Genomic DNA, 19,086 nt, shown 5'->3' with positions numbered 1-19,086 from the left:
TTCAAACAAATTCTCATAATCTCTGTGATCATGCCTTGCATACAGCAGGAACTTGATGAATGTTGATTACATGAATGAGTAAAATAATGTGTAGTTACACCTAATCACGCTTAACTTCAGAACAGTGGATACCACCAATAACCTAGTATGGTGTCCTTTGTCCCTAAAAGTATCAAAACTGGGAGTCAAACTCCCTGCATTAAATATATGTCAAAATTTCCACATGGCCATGAGTGAACCACTGCTTAGCCCTACTGACTTCAGCTTTGAAATCTATAAAGTAAAGGAAGTCGTGAGATTCAGTGAGATAATATCCATGAAGTTACTTTGGGGTCAATTAAGTACTTTGCAAATGTAAGTTATCATTCTTATCTTCTCCACCAAGGTTGTCCCCAACAAGAACTTTTCCACCTGCCTCAGTTCTTGGGAGAGCAAGCCACTGCTCATTTCCCTGTGGCAAGCTTGAGCAAGATTGCATTTTAACAAATTTATGAATGTTTGAAATTCTTTTTTTATAGTTTTCCTTATGGGTTTTTGGGTGTGCTGGGTCTTTATTGCTGGGCAGGGTGTCCTCTGCTTGCAGTGAGTGGAGGCTGCGCTCTAGTTGTGGTGCACAGGTTACTCTGAGGTTGCTGTGGTTGCTCTTCCCTTGTTGTGGAGCATGGGCTCCAAAGGACACATGGGCTTCAGTGGTGTGCCACGTGGCTCCTAGGCACCAGAGCACAGGCTCAACTGTGGTGCACGGGCTTAGTTGCTCCGAGGCATGTGGGATCTTCCTGGACCAGGGATCCAACCTGTGTCTCCTACATTGGCGGGTGGATTCTTTACCACTGAGCCACCAGGGAAGCTCCTGTTTGGAATTCTTAAGGGACAGGGATGGCAAATAAGTTGACCCATGTTCACATTTCACCTCTGGTATCCAAGGTCAACATCACTAAAGGATTATTGTTCTCTAGTTCTTATGTCCTCAAAGGTCACCTTACAAATTTCTCAGCACAGTGCCACAGCAGCCCTTCAGTAGAACCTATTCACCCTCTCTGATACAGGATAAATCTATATAAAAGTTTGTGGTATTAGATTTGAATATGAACATATTTCTTAAAGATATGAGATTATCTTATATAAGAGAAGGATGTAGACATACATACATTGTATAGTGTGTGTATATAGCATATATATATATATATATATATGTATCATATGTATCATATGTGAGATAATACCGAGTATAACATAGGACTGTGAGTGAGTGAGTGTGTGTGTGTGTGTAAAATAGAGACCAAGAGGCTATTATGGTCATGTTTTTAGGTTAGGCTTTGAAAAATCACAATAAAATCTTCTGAAAGGAACTGAAAGAAGAGTAAAAATTTTATGTAGGTCTCTCAGGTCTCAGCAAATGTTATAATTAAAGTTTCAGTCTCAGTACACAAACCAGAGTTCTGTTTTATTGTTGGGGAGACCCTAGCTGGAGTCTTACCTCTTTGGAACAGGATACAAGTCTGAAAGACTTGGATAATTGAGCTTTGTGGTCAGCTCGATATAGTGATTAAAAGAGATCTTAATTTAGTTCCCTTATGGTGGAAATACAGCAGTCTTTTGGAATGCTGTCTCAACCATATCCCTTAGTATCTTACTTGAATATTTCATGTTCTTAATGATTTCTTCCCTTCAAAAAAAAAAAAAAAAAAAAACTGGCCCGCTATTAATTTGCTAACTAGTGTTAGATGTTTGATATGCAGAATCCCTGATCTCCCAAACTTCAGATAAGTGTTTCTCCGAGGTGCTCCCATAGTACACTTAATTTCCACTATTAAAATACTTATCACATTGTGCTATACTTGCCTGTATCTCCAGCTGAAGTACAGACTCCCATGGGACAAGGCTGATTCAGTATAACATCTCTGTTGATTAAACCAGAGGTCGTCAAACTTTTTCTACTTTGGATCAGATTGTAAAACACTAGGATCTGAGGATCATACAGTTTCTGTTTCAACTGCTCAACTTGCTGATGGAGTGTGAAAGCAGCTGATTGGGTATAACTGTGTTCATGCAAACAGGAGATGGGTTGAAATTTTCCCACTGTTGTTTGGCATATGGTCAGTGCTCAACAGATTTTTATTATTAGTAGTAGTAGTATATTAATCTAATTGAATTAATAAATGAAAATCTAATGACATATGATATCTGTTGTCATGGATCTTACATTCTAGTGGAAACTAAAGCAATTACAATATAGTATGAAAAGTCCTACATATTATGGAAGCCCAGAGATTTGGTATCCTATGAAACTGGAGGAGGGGATTAGAAAAGTCTTCCTGAAAGAGATAGATATGAAATTCCATTTTGAAGGAAAAAAAATAGAAGCAATATGCAGAAGATGAGGGAGGAAAGGGTGTTCTAGGCTACAGGAATAGCACCCATGCAGAGGCTGAGAGGCATGGAAATCTATGACACGTTTGGAGACCTGTAGGTAGTTCATTATGGGAATTTTGCCTCTGAAAGATGGTGTTGCAATTTAGTTCCTCCACCTGCACTCTAACCTCCTCATCTTATTATTCTTTGGGACCAGCTCCATCCTATTTTCTTTATTCTCTCTCTTACTGATTCTTTCATCTTAGTAGATAAACACGCTCAAGGATTTTCTATATTTAAAACTACTGTTTCCATTTCTACAGTCACTGCTACCACAACCACCACTGTCTTAACTAAAACCACCATCCCCACCTCCATCATCACTTACACCACCACCACTGCCTCAGCATCTATCTGCACGACCACCTTTGCTGCCTCTGCCACCTCCACCATTTTCATCATCTCCAAGACCACCACAGCTGCTACCCTCTACCCTCTTCACATCTACCATCTTCACCATCACCTCTCAGTTCAGTTCAGTGTAGTCGCTCAGTCGTGTCCGACTCTTTGCGACCCCATGGATCACAGCACGCCAGGCCTCCCTGTCCATCACCCATTCCCAGAGTTCACTCAGACTCACATCCATTGAGTCAGTGATGCCATCCAGCCATCTCATCTTCTGTCATCCCCTTCTCCTTTTTGCCCCAATCCCTCCCAGCATCAGAGTCTTCTCCAATGAGTCAACTCTTCGCATGAGGTGGCCAAAGTACTGGAGTTTCAGCCTCAGCATCATTCCTTCCAAAGAAATCCCAGGGCTGATCTCCTTCAGAATGGATTGGTTGGATCTCCTTGCAGTCCAAGGGACTCTCAAGAGTCTTCTGCAACACCACAGTTCAAAAGCATCAATTCTTTGGTGCTCAGCTTTCTTCACAGTTTAACTCTCACATCCATACATGACCACAGGAAAAACCATAGCCTTGACTAGGCGGACCTTTGTTGGCAAAGTAATGTCTCTGCTTTTGAATATGCTATCTAGGTTGGACATAACTTTCCTTCCAAGGAGTAAGCATCTTTTAATTTCAAGGCTGCAGTCACCATCTGCAGTGATTTTGGAGCCCCCAAAAATAAAGTCTGGCACTGTTTCTACTGTTTCCCCCTCTATTTCCCATGAAGTGATGGGACCGGATGCCATGATCTTCGTTTTCTGAATGTTAAGCTTTAAGCCAACTTTTTCACTCTCCTCTTTAACTTTCATCAAGAGGCTTTTTAGTTCCTCTTCACTTTCTGCCATAAGGGTGGTGTCATCTGCATATCTGAGGTTATTGATATTTCTCCCGGCAATCTTGATTCCAGCTTGTGCTTCTTCCAGCCCAGCGTTTCTCATGATGTGCTCTGCATATAAGTTAAATAAGCAGGGTGACAATATACGGCCTTGATGTACTCCTTTCCCGATTTGGAACCAGTCTGTTGTTCCATGTCCAGTTCTAACTGTTGCTTCCTGACCTGCATACAGATTTCTCAAGAGGCAGGTCAGGTCATCTGGTATTCCCATCTCTTTCAGAATTTTCCACAGTTTATTGTGATCCACACAGTCAAAGGCTTTGGCATAGTCAATAAAGCAGAAACAGATGTTTTTCTGGAACTCTCTTGCTTTTTCCATGATCCAGCAGATGTTGTCAATTTGATCTCTGGTTCCTCTGCCTTTTCTAAACCAGCTTGAACATCAGGAAGTTCATGGTTCACATATTGCTGAAGCCTGGCTTGGAGAATTTTGAGCATTACTTTACTAGCATGTGAGATGAGTGCAGTTGTGCGGTAGTTTGAGCATTCTTTGGCATTGCCTTTCTTTGGGATTGGAATGAAAACTGATCTTTTCCAGTCCTGTGGCCACTGCTGAGTTTTCCAAGTTTGCTGACATATTGAGTGCAGCACTTTCACAGCATCATCTTTCAGGATTTGGAATAGCTCAACTGGAATTCCATCACCTCCACTAGCTTTGTTCATAGTGATGCTTTCTAAGACCCACTTGACTTCACATTCCAGGATGTCTGTCTCTAGGTCAGTGATCACACCATCGTGATTATCTGGGTTGTGAAGATCTTTTTTGTACAGTTCTTCTGTGTATTCTTGCCACCTCTTCTTGATATCTTCTGCTTCTGTTAGGTCCATACCATTTCTGTCCTTTATCGAGCCCATCTTTGCATGAAATGTCCCCTTGGTATCTCTAATTTTCTGGAAGAGATCTCTAGTCTTTCCCATTCTGTTGTTTTCCTCTATTTCTTTGCATTGATCGCTGAGAAAGGCTTTCTTATCTCTTCTTGCTATTCTTTGGAACTCTACATTCAGATGCTTATATCTTTCCTTTTCTCCTTTGCTTTTCGCTTCTCTTCTTTTCACAGCTATTTGTAAGGCCTCCCCAGACAGTCATTTTGCTTTTTTGCATTTCTTTTCCATGGGGATGGTCTTGATCCCTGTCTCCTGGACAATGTCACGAACCTCCGTCCATAGTTCATCAGGCACTCTATCTAACAGATCTAGGCCTTTAAATCTATTTCTCACTTCCACTGTATAATCATAAGGGATTTGATTTAGGTCATACCTGAATGGTCTAGTAGTTTTCCCTACTTTCTTCAATTTAAGTCTGAATTTGGTAATAAGGAGTTCATGATCTGAGCCACAGTCAGCTCCTCATCTTGTTTTTGTTGATTGTATAGAGCTTCTCCATTTTTGGCTGCAAAGAATATAATCAATCTGATTTCAGTGTTGACCATTTGGTGATGTCCATGTGTAGAGTCTTCTCTTGTGTTGTTGGAAGAGGGTGTTTGCTATGACCAGTGCATTTTTTTTGGCAAAACTCTATTAGTCTTTGCCCTGCTTCATTCCGTATTCCAAGGCCAAATTTGCCTGTTACTCCAGGTGTTTCTTGACTTCCTACTTTTGCATTCCAGTCCCCTATAATGAAAAGGACATCTTTTTTGAGTGTTAGTTCTAAAAGGTCTTGGAGGCCTTCATAGAACCGTTCAACTTCAGCTTCTTCAGCGTTACTGGTTGGGGCATAGACTTGGATTACTGTGATATTGAATGGTCTGCCTTGGAAACCATCACCTCTGCTGCTCCTAACCACCTCGACTTACCATCACCACCACTGCCATATCCACAGTGAATGCTTCCTTTAGTCCTCATGTCCTCCAGTCATGACATCTTTCTGTTTCATAGACAACCTTCTCTTTCATGATGAAATGTCATTTAAAAAGTATGTACTTATTTATTTATATGTATGTGTTTGGCTGCACTGGGTCTTCATTGCTATGTGTGGGCTGTCTCTAGTTGTGGTGAGAAGGGGCTACTCTTCATCGTGTTGCACGGGCACCTCATTGTGCTGGCTTCTCTCGTTGTGGAGCACGGGCTCTAGGTTGCAGGACTGGTGGGCTCTAGAGCACCAGCTCAGTAGTTGTGGCACACAGGCTCAGCTGCTTCTTAGTAAGTGGAATCCTGCCAGACCAGGGATCGAACCCATGTCCCCCGTATTGGCAGGCAGGCTCCCAACCACTGGACCACCAGGGAAGTCCCCACAGACAAACGTCTTGAAAGATTATGTACTTGCTTTTTCCTGTCTCTCTCATTTGTTGTTCAGTCAACTAGAATCTGATTTCTATTCTCATTGCTCCATTGGAATTATTTGAAATAAGGTCACTATTTACCGTGATTATTATAGTGCCACATTCAGTGGACCCTTTGACACTTAACATATTTGATTTCTCAGTATCAAATGGGCTTTGTATGGGCTTTGTAATACTTTTTGTATTTTTTTTAATTTCTGGTTGCCTCCTAATTTTCCTCTTTTCAGTCTTCTCTAAGGCTCCTTGTCATCCCTGTCAGTTACCCCTTAATGTGTGAGTTTTCCTTGGATATCTGCTGATCTCACAATCTTTAATCAACCATGTATTTAATCTCTCATACTCAGTTCCTACATCCAGTGAGTAAGAACAAGACAGTTTGCCATAAGTGAGCAGGTAGACTTGGGAAAGAGGTGAACATTTAGCATAGGTGCTGGGAGAAGTAAGAAAAAGAGCAGACTAAGAAATGCTGGTCAGCGCATGGAGCCCAGCCGAAGCTGCAGATCTTAAATTTGTGGTGTCTTCAAACCACACGGTTGTAGATTTTTTTCCCCCAACATCCTAAGAATAAGAAAAAAAAATTGATTAGGTTAATATGTGGCTAAAAAAGAGGGTAAAATTTCTAAATAATTTCCTTATAGTCTTAACTGGGACTGTTCCCTCAACTGACATATCCTAAGATAGTTGAAAAGGTATGACTGTCAAAAAACACTGATCTCTAAACATTTTGTTGTTAAATCAACACATTCTTGTTTGATATAATAACTCTTTATTCTCTCCATCCTTCATTTTCAAAGATGTTGTAAAATCTATATTTATTTTAAAAAACTAATACGAAATAAAGTTAGATTTGTCTAGAGGTTTAAGTGTGGTATCTGTAGACTTTTTAAAGATGATTTTGTAACACCAAATCCTGAAGTGACTAAATAAATTTGATGTATGCATTTGGAGCTGTATCTGACTCCCCTCAAAAGAGGCTACTTTGTATTTTCAGGACTGGGTCTAAACTAGTTTATTTTTAACTAGAATTCCTATTTGACCACGCATGGATAATTGCATGGCTGAATTCGTATATGTTATTTGGTTTTCCATTTCATTTTGTCTGCTGCAGATCCTTGGATATGATACTTAAAATGACAAAGTCAGAGAAAATTTTATTTTGGAGAAAATCCAAGCATTTTAACATGGCCTTTCATTAGTGGTCCCCTGTCTATCTCTGCAGCCTCAACTTTCCGTTCCTCCTAACCTCAGAGCATATGTTGCAGCCACATTGAATTACTTCCAAGTCCTCAAACATGCTGCACCCTCCTCGCCGTCTCATTATTGAACATGCTGTTCATTCACAGTGGGTTACATTCTGTCCTAACTAATACCTGTGAGTTCTTCAAAGCTTCACACTGGGAAGTCCTCTCTGATACTCTAATACTAACTGTGTCATAGGACTGAATATGTCACATATTCCATCTTTGTTGCTCCTGCTAGATAGTAAGATCCTTGAATACTGTATTTTTAAAAATTCAGTTCAGTTCAGTCGCTCAGTCGTGTCCGACTCTTTGCGACCCCATGAATCACAGCATGCCAGGCCTCCCTGTTCATCACCAACTCCCGGAGTTCACTCAAACTCATGTCCATCAAGTCGGTGATGCCATCCAACCATCTCATCCTCTGTCGTCCCCTTCTCCTCCTGCCCCCGTTCCCTCCCAGCATCAGAGTCTTTTCCAATGAGTCAATCTTCGCATGAGGTGGCCAAAGTACTGGAGTTTCAGCTTTAGCATCATTCCTTCCAAAGAAATCCCAGGGCTGATCTCCTTCAGAATGGACTGGTTGGATCTCCTTGCAGTCCAAGGGACTCTCAAGAGTCTTGTAGTTATTTTTGGCGATGCTGGGTCCTCCTTGCTGCTTGTGGGCTACAGTGTAATCAAAGTGCTCCCGTCTCTCAGTGCAGTGGCTTCTCTTGTGGAGCACAGGCTCCAGGGCGCGTGGGCTTCAGTAGCTGCAGCACACAGGCTTAGTTGCCTTACAGCATGTGGAATCCTCCCAGACCAGGAATCGAACCTGTGTCCCCTACAGGCAGATTCTTAAGCGCTGGACCACCAGGGAAGTCCCAAAGGCTCTGTTTTTGTCCTTATATACCTACTGCTTAGCGCAAGACTTGACAATGGAAGACTTTCAATTATTGTTATTCGGTTGAATGAATGAATGAAATTACTCTCTGTGTTCCATTTTTTTGAGGGGTGGGACTGAAAAATGAAAATTTAATGTTGCAGGAAAGGCAGATCTTAGGGGGTAGATTCCAGCAGGGGGCACCACCCTGTCCTTGGTCTTGGGCTAGCGATGCAGAAGCAAGAAGTGCAGGGCCCGGCACACAGGTGTGTACCCCAGACGGCTCAGATGCAGGTAGTCATACATATCATAGTGGCTGATGGTACCATATGGGTGCACCAAGCCAGGATCTGTGTCCAGGAAGTGGGCCTGTGGGTGGCCAACCAGTCACCTGTCGGTTTTTCTCTGGAAGTGGGTTGGGACCCTGGCCCCAGATAAGCAGGCGGAGCACCGTGAGCCCATGCCTGGGGCTGCCGCTGCGTTCACCAGTTGCACTACGGCCTTGATGCCGCCAGCCACCTACCTGCTCTGTGGTGCGCCCATGGTTGTTGGTACCTACCCAGACCACCGCCGTCTAGGGGCGGAGGTGTTCCAGCTCTGTGTTCTCATTCTCCCAATTCCACAGCCCATGCTGCGTGCTGTCACAGCCAATGCCAAAGGTAAGTGCGTGCAGAGGGGAAAAGAGCTCCTGCCAGATTTCCCCACTGGTCCCTGAGCTGGACCAAGGAGTCCCTGATGAAGACTTCAGGTTCCTCATCTTTGCTATCGGCTACCACAGTGCGGCTTCCCTGATAGCTCTGTTGGTAAAGAATCTGCCTGCCATGCAGGAGACCCCAGTTCGATTCCTAGGTCGGGAAGATCTGCTGGAGAAGGGATAGGCTACCCACGCCAGTATCCTTGGGCTTCCCTGTGGCTCAGCTGGTAAAGGATACGCCTGCAATGAGAGAGGCCTGGGTTCGATCCCTGGGTTGGGAAGACCCCCTGAAGAAGGGAAAGGCTACCCACTCCAGCATTCTGGCCTGGAAAATTCCATGGCCTGGAGAAGCCCATGGGGTCGCAGAGAGTCGGACAAGACTGAACGACTTTCACTTTCACAATGGTGCAGGAACATCTGGCGCCCAGAGCCCTGCATGTCGTGCACTCGGTATGAGCTTGCTGGCTGGGTTCCTTTCTCCACTAGTCTTGGGGCCTCAGCTCCTTCACTTAGGAGGGGAGGTGGGATTGGGAACCCTCGCTTCCCCCATGGTGGCCACACAGTGGGCTCATCTGCAGCTTCCTGCCCCCAGGGGAGTAGGGGGGGATCACTCTTGGGCGGCCGCTGGCGCACCCTGGGGGAGCGTGGGGGTCCATTTTTCTTTTTAAATCACATTACTCTGATATATTTTGTCATATGTCATAGCTTCTTGAATATAAATTTGTTTTAGTAGTACTGAATACTAAGAGCCTCTCTCCATGTTTTTGCATCTCTGTAGATGTCTAGTGTTATTCATCAGAGATTTTGTGTTTTTCCTGCTTCCATAAACTTTGCCTCCTCTATGTTCATGCATTCACTTGCTTTCACCTTCAAGCCTAGATTGGTTCCTGCTGCAACAGGAAGAATATAGGAGGCTTCCTGTCAGCTCTCCTTTTTGCTCATACCTGGTATGTGTTCTGCTCATCTTACTTATAAGTAATCTGGTTCCTGCTGATCTGCCTGGCTTTTGACCATCTACCTTGCCTTCCAGCTTTGGGAATCTTCAGTTCATCCATGTCTCCTTGTCTCTCACTCGCCTTCTCTTTGCTCTGATCCTCCAGGCAGGCACTGATTTCTGCTTTTCTTCTTGGTTCCTGACTGACCCCAACATTTTGACCTCTGACTCATCTGTGTGTGTGAATTATGGACTAACCTGTATAGGTGCTGTTTCACCACCTCACCTGGATCCCTTTCTTTGAGCATGCCTTAACTTTCCTGGTATTACATGCATGTGTTATTATATTAAGCTACAGGTCTGCCTCTGACATGGTATTTCTTTTGAACAAAAATACTATTCATATTTCTTCAAGCTGTGATTATGGAAGCTGAGGTACAGAGACATAAACTCTAAGCCAACTGCTATGTTATTTATGGTATATATATACAAAACATATCACTAATGAATCTGAAGTGTGTTAGTTACTCAGTTGTGTCCAACTCTTTGCAACCCCATGGACCATAGCCTACCAGGCTCCTCTGTCCATGGGATTCTCCAGGCAAGAATAGTGGAGTGGGTTGTCACTTCCTTCTCCAGGGGATCTGAAAGTAGTGTTTAATCTCCCACATACTAATTAAGTATTCTTGTGACTGTGACTGTACATCTGTGGAATATCTGTGGAATCTAAAGTACATGGAGATGTTTAGGGCCCCTGCAAAATCATTGAATCCGAATCTTGAGATGGGACCTCAACAGATATATTTTCAGAAACTTCATGAATCATTTTGATGGACAGTACGGGTTGAAGTTGAACAGCATTGCTGTACTAATGATAACCCTAAACATCATATATTGGATGTGACAATGAGTATCTCAAATGTTTGATGACTAACAAATACCAATATTATTCATTGCTACCTGTTTGCGTCTAGTTTCTCATTTAATTAACCTTCAAGTCAACATTATGAGCCAGGTGCTATTGTATGCTGCTGCTGCTAAGTCGCTTCAGTCATGTCTGACTCTGTGCGACCCCATAGACGGCAGCCCATCAGGCTACCCCGTTCCTGGGATTCTCCAGGCAAGAACACTGGAGTAGGTTGCCATTTCCTTCTCCAATGCATGAAAGTGAAAAGTGAAAGTGAAGTCACTCCGTCGTGTCTGACTCTTCTCGACGCCACGGACTGCAGCCTACCAGGCTCCTCCATCCATGGGACTTTCCAGGCAAGAGCACTGGAGGGTGCGATTGTATAGAAGATGCTTAAATGTGAGGGGACCAAGGTTACATAACTAATTGCAGAGTAAGAACTTAAATCCAAGTCTTCTTTATGCTTAAATATTGTGCTGTATGGCATAATATAGCTCATTGACCAAATTTCCTTCTAAATGGTATAATTATTATTTAATCCATAGCTTTATTACTATAGTCAATAAATTCAAAAGAAATCCAATTATCTCATTACCTTGCTTAGGGATTCCTTAGTCTTCTCACTGCCAACCATAAAGAATAAACTTTCCTTATTATGGTGTAAAATATCCTTCACAATCTATCTTCCAATTCCTCCTTCAATTCTGTCTTCATGATCTATCATTTCCTCTTTACAGTGATTGTACTGAATTTCCCATCTTGTTGGTAACATACAAACTCTGAAACAATAAAATGCCTTCGTATTGGGATTTGAGGGTCATTTGAGGGTCAGATTTTGAAGCAATTGAGGAAGAGCTATAGGAAGCAGGGATCCATGGGATCAGCCTTGTTATGAGCAAAGTGAAATTGGAAGAGGCACCAGTATCCTCCTGAACTGAGCTTACCCGGCTGGTCACAGATGAAGCAGCTGGATAGCTACAGTCTTCCCACCTGGGCTATTATTTTTACTATTAGGAGTCATCAAACAATGTTTTTGAACTGTGACTACCTTCAGAGAAATGTAAGATCCTAAGTGTGAATTTCCAAAAAATGAGCAAACCCATATATCCAGCCCCCAAATAAAACCCCCAGATCTAACCAACAGTGCAGAGACCTCTCTTAGGCCCTCTCCCAGTCACTCTCTCCCTCAGGGCTAACCACTGTCTCGACTTCTGACACTATAAGATGTATTTTGCTTGTTTTTGAATTTCATAAAATTTAACCGTCACAGAACATACTCTTTTTCTGTCTTACGTCTGCTCAACATTGTGAGATTCGCTCATGTTTTTGGATGCAGTAATAGTTTGTTCATTCTCATTGCTATATAGTATCCCCATAAATTAATACGCTTCAGTTTATTTATCCTTTTTACTGCCGAGGGACTGAGTTATTTGCAGTTTTTGGCTATTACAAATAGTACATAATATTATTCCATGTGTTTTATGGTGAAAATATGTACCCAGAGAGGAAGATACATACTCACAGAAGAGGAATTGCTGCAGGATATAGATCCAGTCAGCTCTATCTGATGCTTTCAAACTGACTTCCGAAGATTTATGTTTCCATCAACAGCAGATGAAAATTCCAGTTATTCTTCATTCTAGAATAGGACTTGGTGTTGTCTGACTTATTCATTTAAGCCATTCTGGTGGGTATGAGGTGTTATTACAATGCTCTTTAAATTGCATTCCTGTGATGACTAATGAAGTGGTGACCCTTTTTATTGGCCATTCGGATATTCGCTTTTAGGTCCATGGAGGATTTTGCAAATTTTCTAACTGTGCCTGTCTCATTTAAAAATTTCTGTAAGAATTCTTTGTATATTCTGGATATGGGTTCCTTGTCAGATATAGGTATTGCAAATATACTGTATGAATAATTTAAATCTGCAGTTGGTTCAGTGTAGACACCCTCCAATTACCAGCTACTGGTGGTGTCAGCCTGGTGTGCAGTTGAATCTCCTGAGTGGATTTAACAAAACACAACTCTAGAGACTTATTCCTGAGAACATGAATCAGAATCTCAGAGGTGGGGACTGACTCTGCATACTCTTAATCATTGTATCCCAAGTGCCTAAATAACCACACTTCTTAACTGAAACCGGTATTTAAAATTTAATCTTTAGTTCAAGATTCAGTCTTTCACCAAACCATGCATATATATACCCAGTACAATTTAAATGCATTTTCTCTCATGATTAAAGTAAATTACCTAGTTTATAGGACTTGAAAAACAAGAAAAAATAAGAATTTATTTTTACATGTTTACTAGGTATTCATGAGGATAATAAAATAAACTTTCTAATAGAATATTTAACAATATATAAAAATGAAAGTCATTTAAAATTGCTTTTAACTTATTCCACATTAAACAATACCACAAATTAAAACATTTTTAAGGGGGAGTTACGTGATTTTATGGAATCCACCTGCTAATGCAGGAGACGCAGTTGCGGGTTCAATCCCTGGATTGGAAAGATCCCCTGGAGAAGGAAATAGCAACCCACTCCAGTATTCTTGCCTCGAAAATTCCATGGATAGAAGAGCCAGGGAGGCTATAGTCCATGGGGTTACAAAAAGTTGGACACGACTGAGCGACTTCACTTTCACTTTTCACTTTCATGCATTGGAGAAGGAAATGGCAACCCACTCCAGTGTTCTTGCCTGGAGAATCCCAGGGACGGGGGGAGCCTGGTGGGCTGCTGTCTATGGTGTCGCACAGAGTCGGACACGACTTGAAGCGACTTAGCAGCAGCAGCAGCAGCAGAGCACATACGCAAAAAGAATGTGATTAGATAGCTTAGCCGGGGAAGTTTATAGCTCAAAATCAGCTGGGTTATGTGGCTCTGGAGGGGAAAATGGGTAGAAATTAAAAGGCTGCAAGTTGTGGCTCATGATTAAGAAAATGGGGTGACAGCTGCCCAACACTGAAGATGCCTTTCAGGAGGCTGTGAATGACACATTATGAAGAGTAATCACACGGAGTGTGAATTTCCGTTTGGATGGAAATATCCACACTGGGTCAGATTGTTACAGATGTATCCAGACTGTTACAGATGACCTGTAACAGTACCTTGCAGCTTTAAACTCTATGTATTTCTGCAGTGTGACCCCTGATGTAGTGCAAACACAGTTCTTGTCCTGGAAGTGAAATCCTCCCAACCCCCTCTGCTCTTGATATTTTTGCCCTGAATGAAGGGCATCACCTTAGGGTTTTGAAAGTCACCCTTTGAAAGAATTTTCACTGAAAGGAGATTTTCCTGTCATTGATCTAGCAGAGAGGTTCTTGTCATCAGACTTTGTTCCTCTTTTTGGATTTATTCTTGCTCTATATTTTTAGGGACCTCCCTGAGTTAGATCCAAGATGTTCTGTGAAATGGAAATGTAGCTGAGTGGAAAGCAAGATTGACAGTGAAAATTCTCAATCTGCCATGTACAAGGGATAATTTTTCAACATTGAATATAAAAAGCTCTGCCTGAGGGTTGCATTATAGCCAGTGGGGTGTCCTGTCAACCAACATGCTGGGAAAGAGGTTTATACAACTCATTCTTTTCAGTAATTATTGCCTTAAGTGAGAGCATCCGAGCATACTAAATGAGACTTAGTTCATAATTGTCAGATATTCGTATAATGGATTCAGCTAAAAGGATTTTAAACATTTGGGACAATTTGTCCCTCTGTTCTAGAAGCTGCACAGGGCATGCATGGTATGAATTTGCCCCTTGAAATTGGCAAGAGAATGATGTGAGAACCTTGGATGCCTGGCTTTAGTTAGGAATGTTTCCTGTCTTTCTTGCCACCCAACACTGCATTGCTGGTGTAACGCAGGCCTGTAACAAACAAAAATATCCGCAGGACGTTACCGACTCCAGGGTGCACTAAAATCTGGAGCTTAATTCTCAGGCTGAAAACCCACAATCACCAATATTTTCAGCTGGTTTCTTAACTTGTGTTTCCAAGTACTCTAGGAGATTCAGTAGGCAGCTTTTTAGTCTTATGTTAGAAAGTGTGTGTGTTGATCCCCTGGACTACTCAACATATAGGGCCCACACTGAAGACTGTCAAAGTTTTGGTATGAAGAAACATGACAGTTCTAATGAGTCTTCTCTTAGATCTCTAATACACAGGGTGTATAACCCACAGCAGGGAAATCACACCATGTCTGTGAGTCAAAATTGTCCAAAATTTTCATATTTCAATGGGGTTGGCATGCAATTAACAGAGTTAGAAGCCACTTGAAGATCTCTTGTAATATTGTCTTGGGAACATTTTGGGAGCTTCCTGAGAAAATATTATTTGATTATGGCTCAGATGGTAAAGAATTTGCCTGCAATGCAGGAGACTCGAATTCAGTTCCTGGGTTGGGAAGATCCCCTGGAGGAGGGAATGGCAACCCACTCCAATATTCTTGCCTGGAGAATTCTATGGACAGAGGAGCCTGGTGGGCTATATAGTCCATGGGTTTGCAAAGAGTCAGACACAACTGAGTGACTAACACTTTCATTTTGATAAACAAATATCCAAGACCTGTGGTCTTTAAGCATGTATGGATCTCTGACTTACCCTCAGAGGAACTTTCTATGCAGATGGAACCTCCCTGGTGGGAATGTTCATTTTAGAGGTCCTCTTGGTTAAAGGGGAATCCTTGAGTCTATATAGCATTCTATTTCACAGCCATACCCAGATTCTGTTGTGGATGAGCCACATTTTTTCCATCTTTTAAAAGTACTGATTAGTTTTCACAGGTAATACAGGAGTACACTCCTGCGGGAGTATTTCAAGCAAGGAAGAACTATAATCAGGATCATTGAGTTAATCTGTTTTCACTCCTGCCTCTAATTCCACTCCAGCTGACTGTATCCTAAAGGTAGTCATTATTAATAGCAGAATATCATTTTCTGATCTTTTTAATGCATGTATATTTATATGTATGAGCACATACAAATCAATAGTTGAGAAAATAGTAAAGGAATCTTAGAGTACTTTTTTTTTTCTATTTGCTTTTTCATTTAAAAAATAAATTATGTTAAACCAGAAACCATTAGTTTTGGGGATTATTTACTGTTGTCCCTGTTTACAAACTCAGAACTGGAGTTTTCCAAAGGCCCCCCTCACACATGGGCTGTCCTATTTCATTTACTGCCCCCCACCACCCGCCCCATTGTCCTTTCTATTGTCTCACAGTCCAGCTGCATCAAGAGGAGAAACACTTCATTCAGTGCAACAATTCAGAAAGCCTTGTCTGTGTTTTCGAATTAAACTATGTGTAAGATTTCTGAACCAACAGAGGGAGAAAATGGAATGACCAACAAAGATTTCAATTTAAAGAGCTGAGGAGTCTACCTAGGTTACTCAAGCAGCAAAGGAATATTTCTTACAGCCTCAGAGAGAGAAATGGGATAATTGCTAAGAAAAATGGGTCTGTCTGACTTATTATGCTATTTCCACCAAATTCTAGTAGCTTCTCTTATCCCTCCTTTTATGACCATTTGACATCTGAGCAGAAGGCAAGAGCTCTTCCTGCAAAAGTTGAGCTTGATTGCTTACAATTTCTGCCCCCAGGGGTTCACCCCTCCCTTGATTAGGAGAAATGGCCCCCTGCTCATCCTGTCAAGATGCCCAGGCCGCACAGTGAATAGGGGAGAAATCTCATTTTGGAGACAAGCATTCTCTGTGAACTCTATTAAGCAACAAAGCAGCCAGGCTTTCACGAGGTCATATTTCCAGGATATAATCACCAACTTCTTGGGTGCAATAGAAGGCCCCTGCCGGAGTCCACTCTTTCCATGTTCGTCAATGTGATTATTTCACGATAACAGCTTTCTCGAGGGAGTCTGAGATGCTTTCTGCACATTTTAATGAGCCTGTCATTCTGCCTCAATTCTTTCCCTCAGTCTTTATTTCTTCTCTGCCTCTTTTCTTTCCTGTTGTTAGCCACATGTATTTAGAAGGCTGAGAGGACACAGAGATTTTAAAATGTCATCCATCATGGATGGAAATCTATTGTCTTCCCTTCTGGAAATGTAGCAATATTGCATTGTCTTGGCTTAACAAGGTTAAAGATACTCTATATCTGTGTTCTGAGGAAAAAACAAACAAACAAACTGTATAATTGAGTATGAAATTTCGGTATGCTCCTAAATAAAGATAATCTTAGTTTTCAGGAAGCATTGAAACACATTAGGTGCAGTTATAATTAAGAGCATTGCAACAAATAATCCTGGTAGTAAAAGATTTCAGAGTCCTATCCAATGACCCAGCAAATGTAAGATTCTGTGGTTATGGTTTTGCTGTAATTCACTAAAAGAGGCTATATATAGATAACAGAGCCAGTGGTTCTAAGGTTAACGTTTTCATTTGGAAGTGTTACTTAATTTAACAACAAATACTGAATATGAGATTCATAAAATTTGTTTTTTATTTTTAATAACAGAAAAAATATATAAATAAAGGAATGGTCAGAATATTTGATTTCGTTTCTGTTACTCATGTCATTCCATATTTATTAAATTTATACTTAATTTTCAACATATTTAATAATTTTCTTTTACACTAGAGTTTGAATTTTACAACTATTAATGAATTTACCCTGGGATTTAGTATTAAAAAAATAGTACAATAAGATTTGATTTTATAACTAGGTTTACCTTGGGATTTGCTATGTAAGGACTGTAGATTAGATATATTTTAATGAATTTCAGCTATCCATTGACGACTTTTTATTCTCATTTTTTCAGATGGCTTTTGTTAATGAATGATGTCTGTGACTAATGCTCCCTGTAGCTTCACCTATTTAAATTAATCTGGCTCTTTATCCTTTGTAAACATATGTATGATCTGCTTCAATCAGATTTTCTGAAAACAAAGGGAAGTATTCCAATCTTTTCCCAGAGGTTTAAAAATGATATGCATTGAACTAATCCAATTGGACTAATATGATTATTTGTGTGTGTGTATGCAGAAGAGCGTAGACTGCTCAATAATATATGAGAAAGGAGAGATGACTATTCTCCTCCCAGCTTCTTTGCATCTGGATCCGGGAGAGAAGGTGTCTGCGGACTCAATACTCACGAGGCTGCTGGGCTGCAAAGCTTTGCCTTAGGAACAGTGTCCTCTCTTCTTCTGAAAATAAGGATACATTCTCCAAATCAGGCAAAGATGATGTGTTGGCTCACCTTCATTCACACATTTTTTTCTAGCCGGAATGAGGGATCTATATGCACAGACTCAGGCTCCCACCTGGCCACCAGAGTGGCGAAACAAAGGCCTGGGTCTATCCAGGTTGGGCTGGCTGAGGGAAGGACACTCCTTCAGTCTGAGCCTGGATGTGGGTCCACGAGGCCGCCCCTCAGACACCTCCATAGTGCGTGTTTTGGTCCGTCTAGGAGGCAATAACAAAATATCTCAGATGGACTTGTCTTAGAAACAACAGAAATTTCTCTGGGATCTTCCTGGACCAGGAATCAAAACAGTGTTCCTTGCATTGCAAGGCAGACTCTTAGCCACTGGACCATGAGGGAAGCTCCTGTATCCATTCTTAATTCAAATAAAACTATTCAGAAGCAAATTCAGGAAGTTGTATTTCTACTATAAATGGAGATGCAGTGTTACTTGCAATAGAGATGAGAAAACCATGAAAATAAAAACACAATGACTACAAAAATCTACCTGTGATCCTGTGAAATCAGCTTGCACCTCATGCTGAGCTTGCACCTCCGCAGTGGCACGCATGCTACCTTTTGGAAAGCACTGCTCAACTGTACCACCTATCAGACTATCCAAAGGCAAGCTTTTAAAGATTTTTCTGAAGAAGATTTACAGGTCGTACTACAATTATAGCTTATAAAAGAGACAGCAAGGAGTTAAATAAAATTGTAAATGATCACATTGATTTCTAGTTGTTGTCACAGTAAAAAGTGTCAATCTTATCTTAGTACAAATGCAGCAAATCTTGGTTGACTGTGCACTCACTGAGTTCTAAACAGAGTGATGGGAAGCTTTTGAAGTGTTTCTTAGCCCATCTTTCCTATGGTCTTTAACTCAAGAGGGAAAGTACTAAACACAGATTATTTAAAAATGAGATCAGCAGGACAATGAAAATGGGATGTTGTGCCTGGAGGGGTAAATGTTCTTACCACAAACTATCTGTCAGGCTGGATTTGTTAGAGTCTATGAAAGGATGACTATGAACTTACAATAAAACACAGCATTGTCTTTAGATTTGGGAATGGTCAAAGACTGTTGCTAGACCAGGCTTAATTACATGTGTCATTTCACTTGGTGGCACTCTAGAGTCACAAAAATCTCAAAGGGATCCATTATTTGTCTTAACAGTTTAAGTATACAAGTCACGTTACATTTGATTTTTCTCTTTCTTTTCATCTCTAGATGCTGATTTGTATGTTTAAAAGAAATGCAGTAGAAAGAGTCTGCATTCAGA

General features: G+C 41.3%; 1 pseudogene; it reads right to left on the bottom strand.

Annotated features, from left to right (window-relative positions):
- Positions 1 to 8,148: 8,148 nt before the first annotated feature.
- LOC109568241 (platelet-activating factor acetylhydrolase IB subunit alpha1-like) lies at positions 8,149 to 18,377 on the bottom strand (annotated as a pseudogene).
- Between the last annotated feature and the right edge of the window lie 709 nt (positions 18,378 to 19,086).

This window comes from Bos indicus, chromosome 14 (genome assembly GCF_029378745.1).
Source record: "Bos indicus isolate NIAB-ARS_2022 breed Sahiwal x Tharparkar chromosome 14, NIAB-ARS_B.indTharparkar_mat_pri_1.0, whole genome shotgun sequence".
NCBI classification, from domain to species: Eukaryota; Metazoa; Chordata; class Mammalia; order Artiodactyla; family Bovidae; genus Bos; species Bos indicus.
The sequence above is the reverse complement of the archived record's forward strand: the minus strand, read 5'-3'. Positions and strand labels throughout refer to the sequence as shown.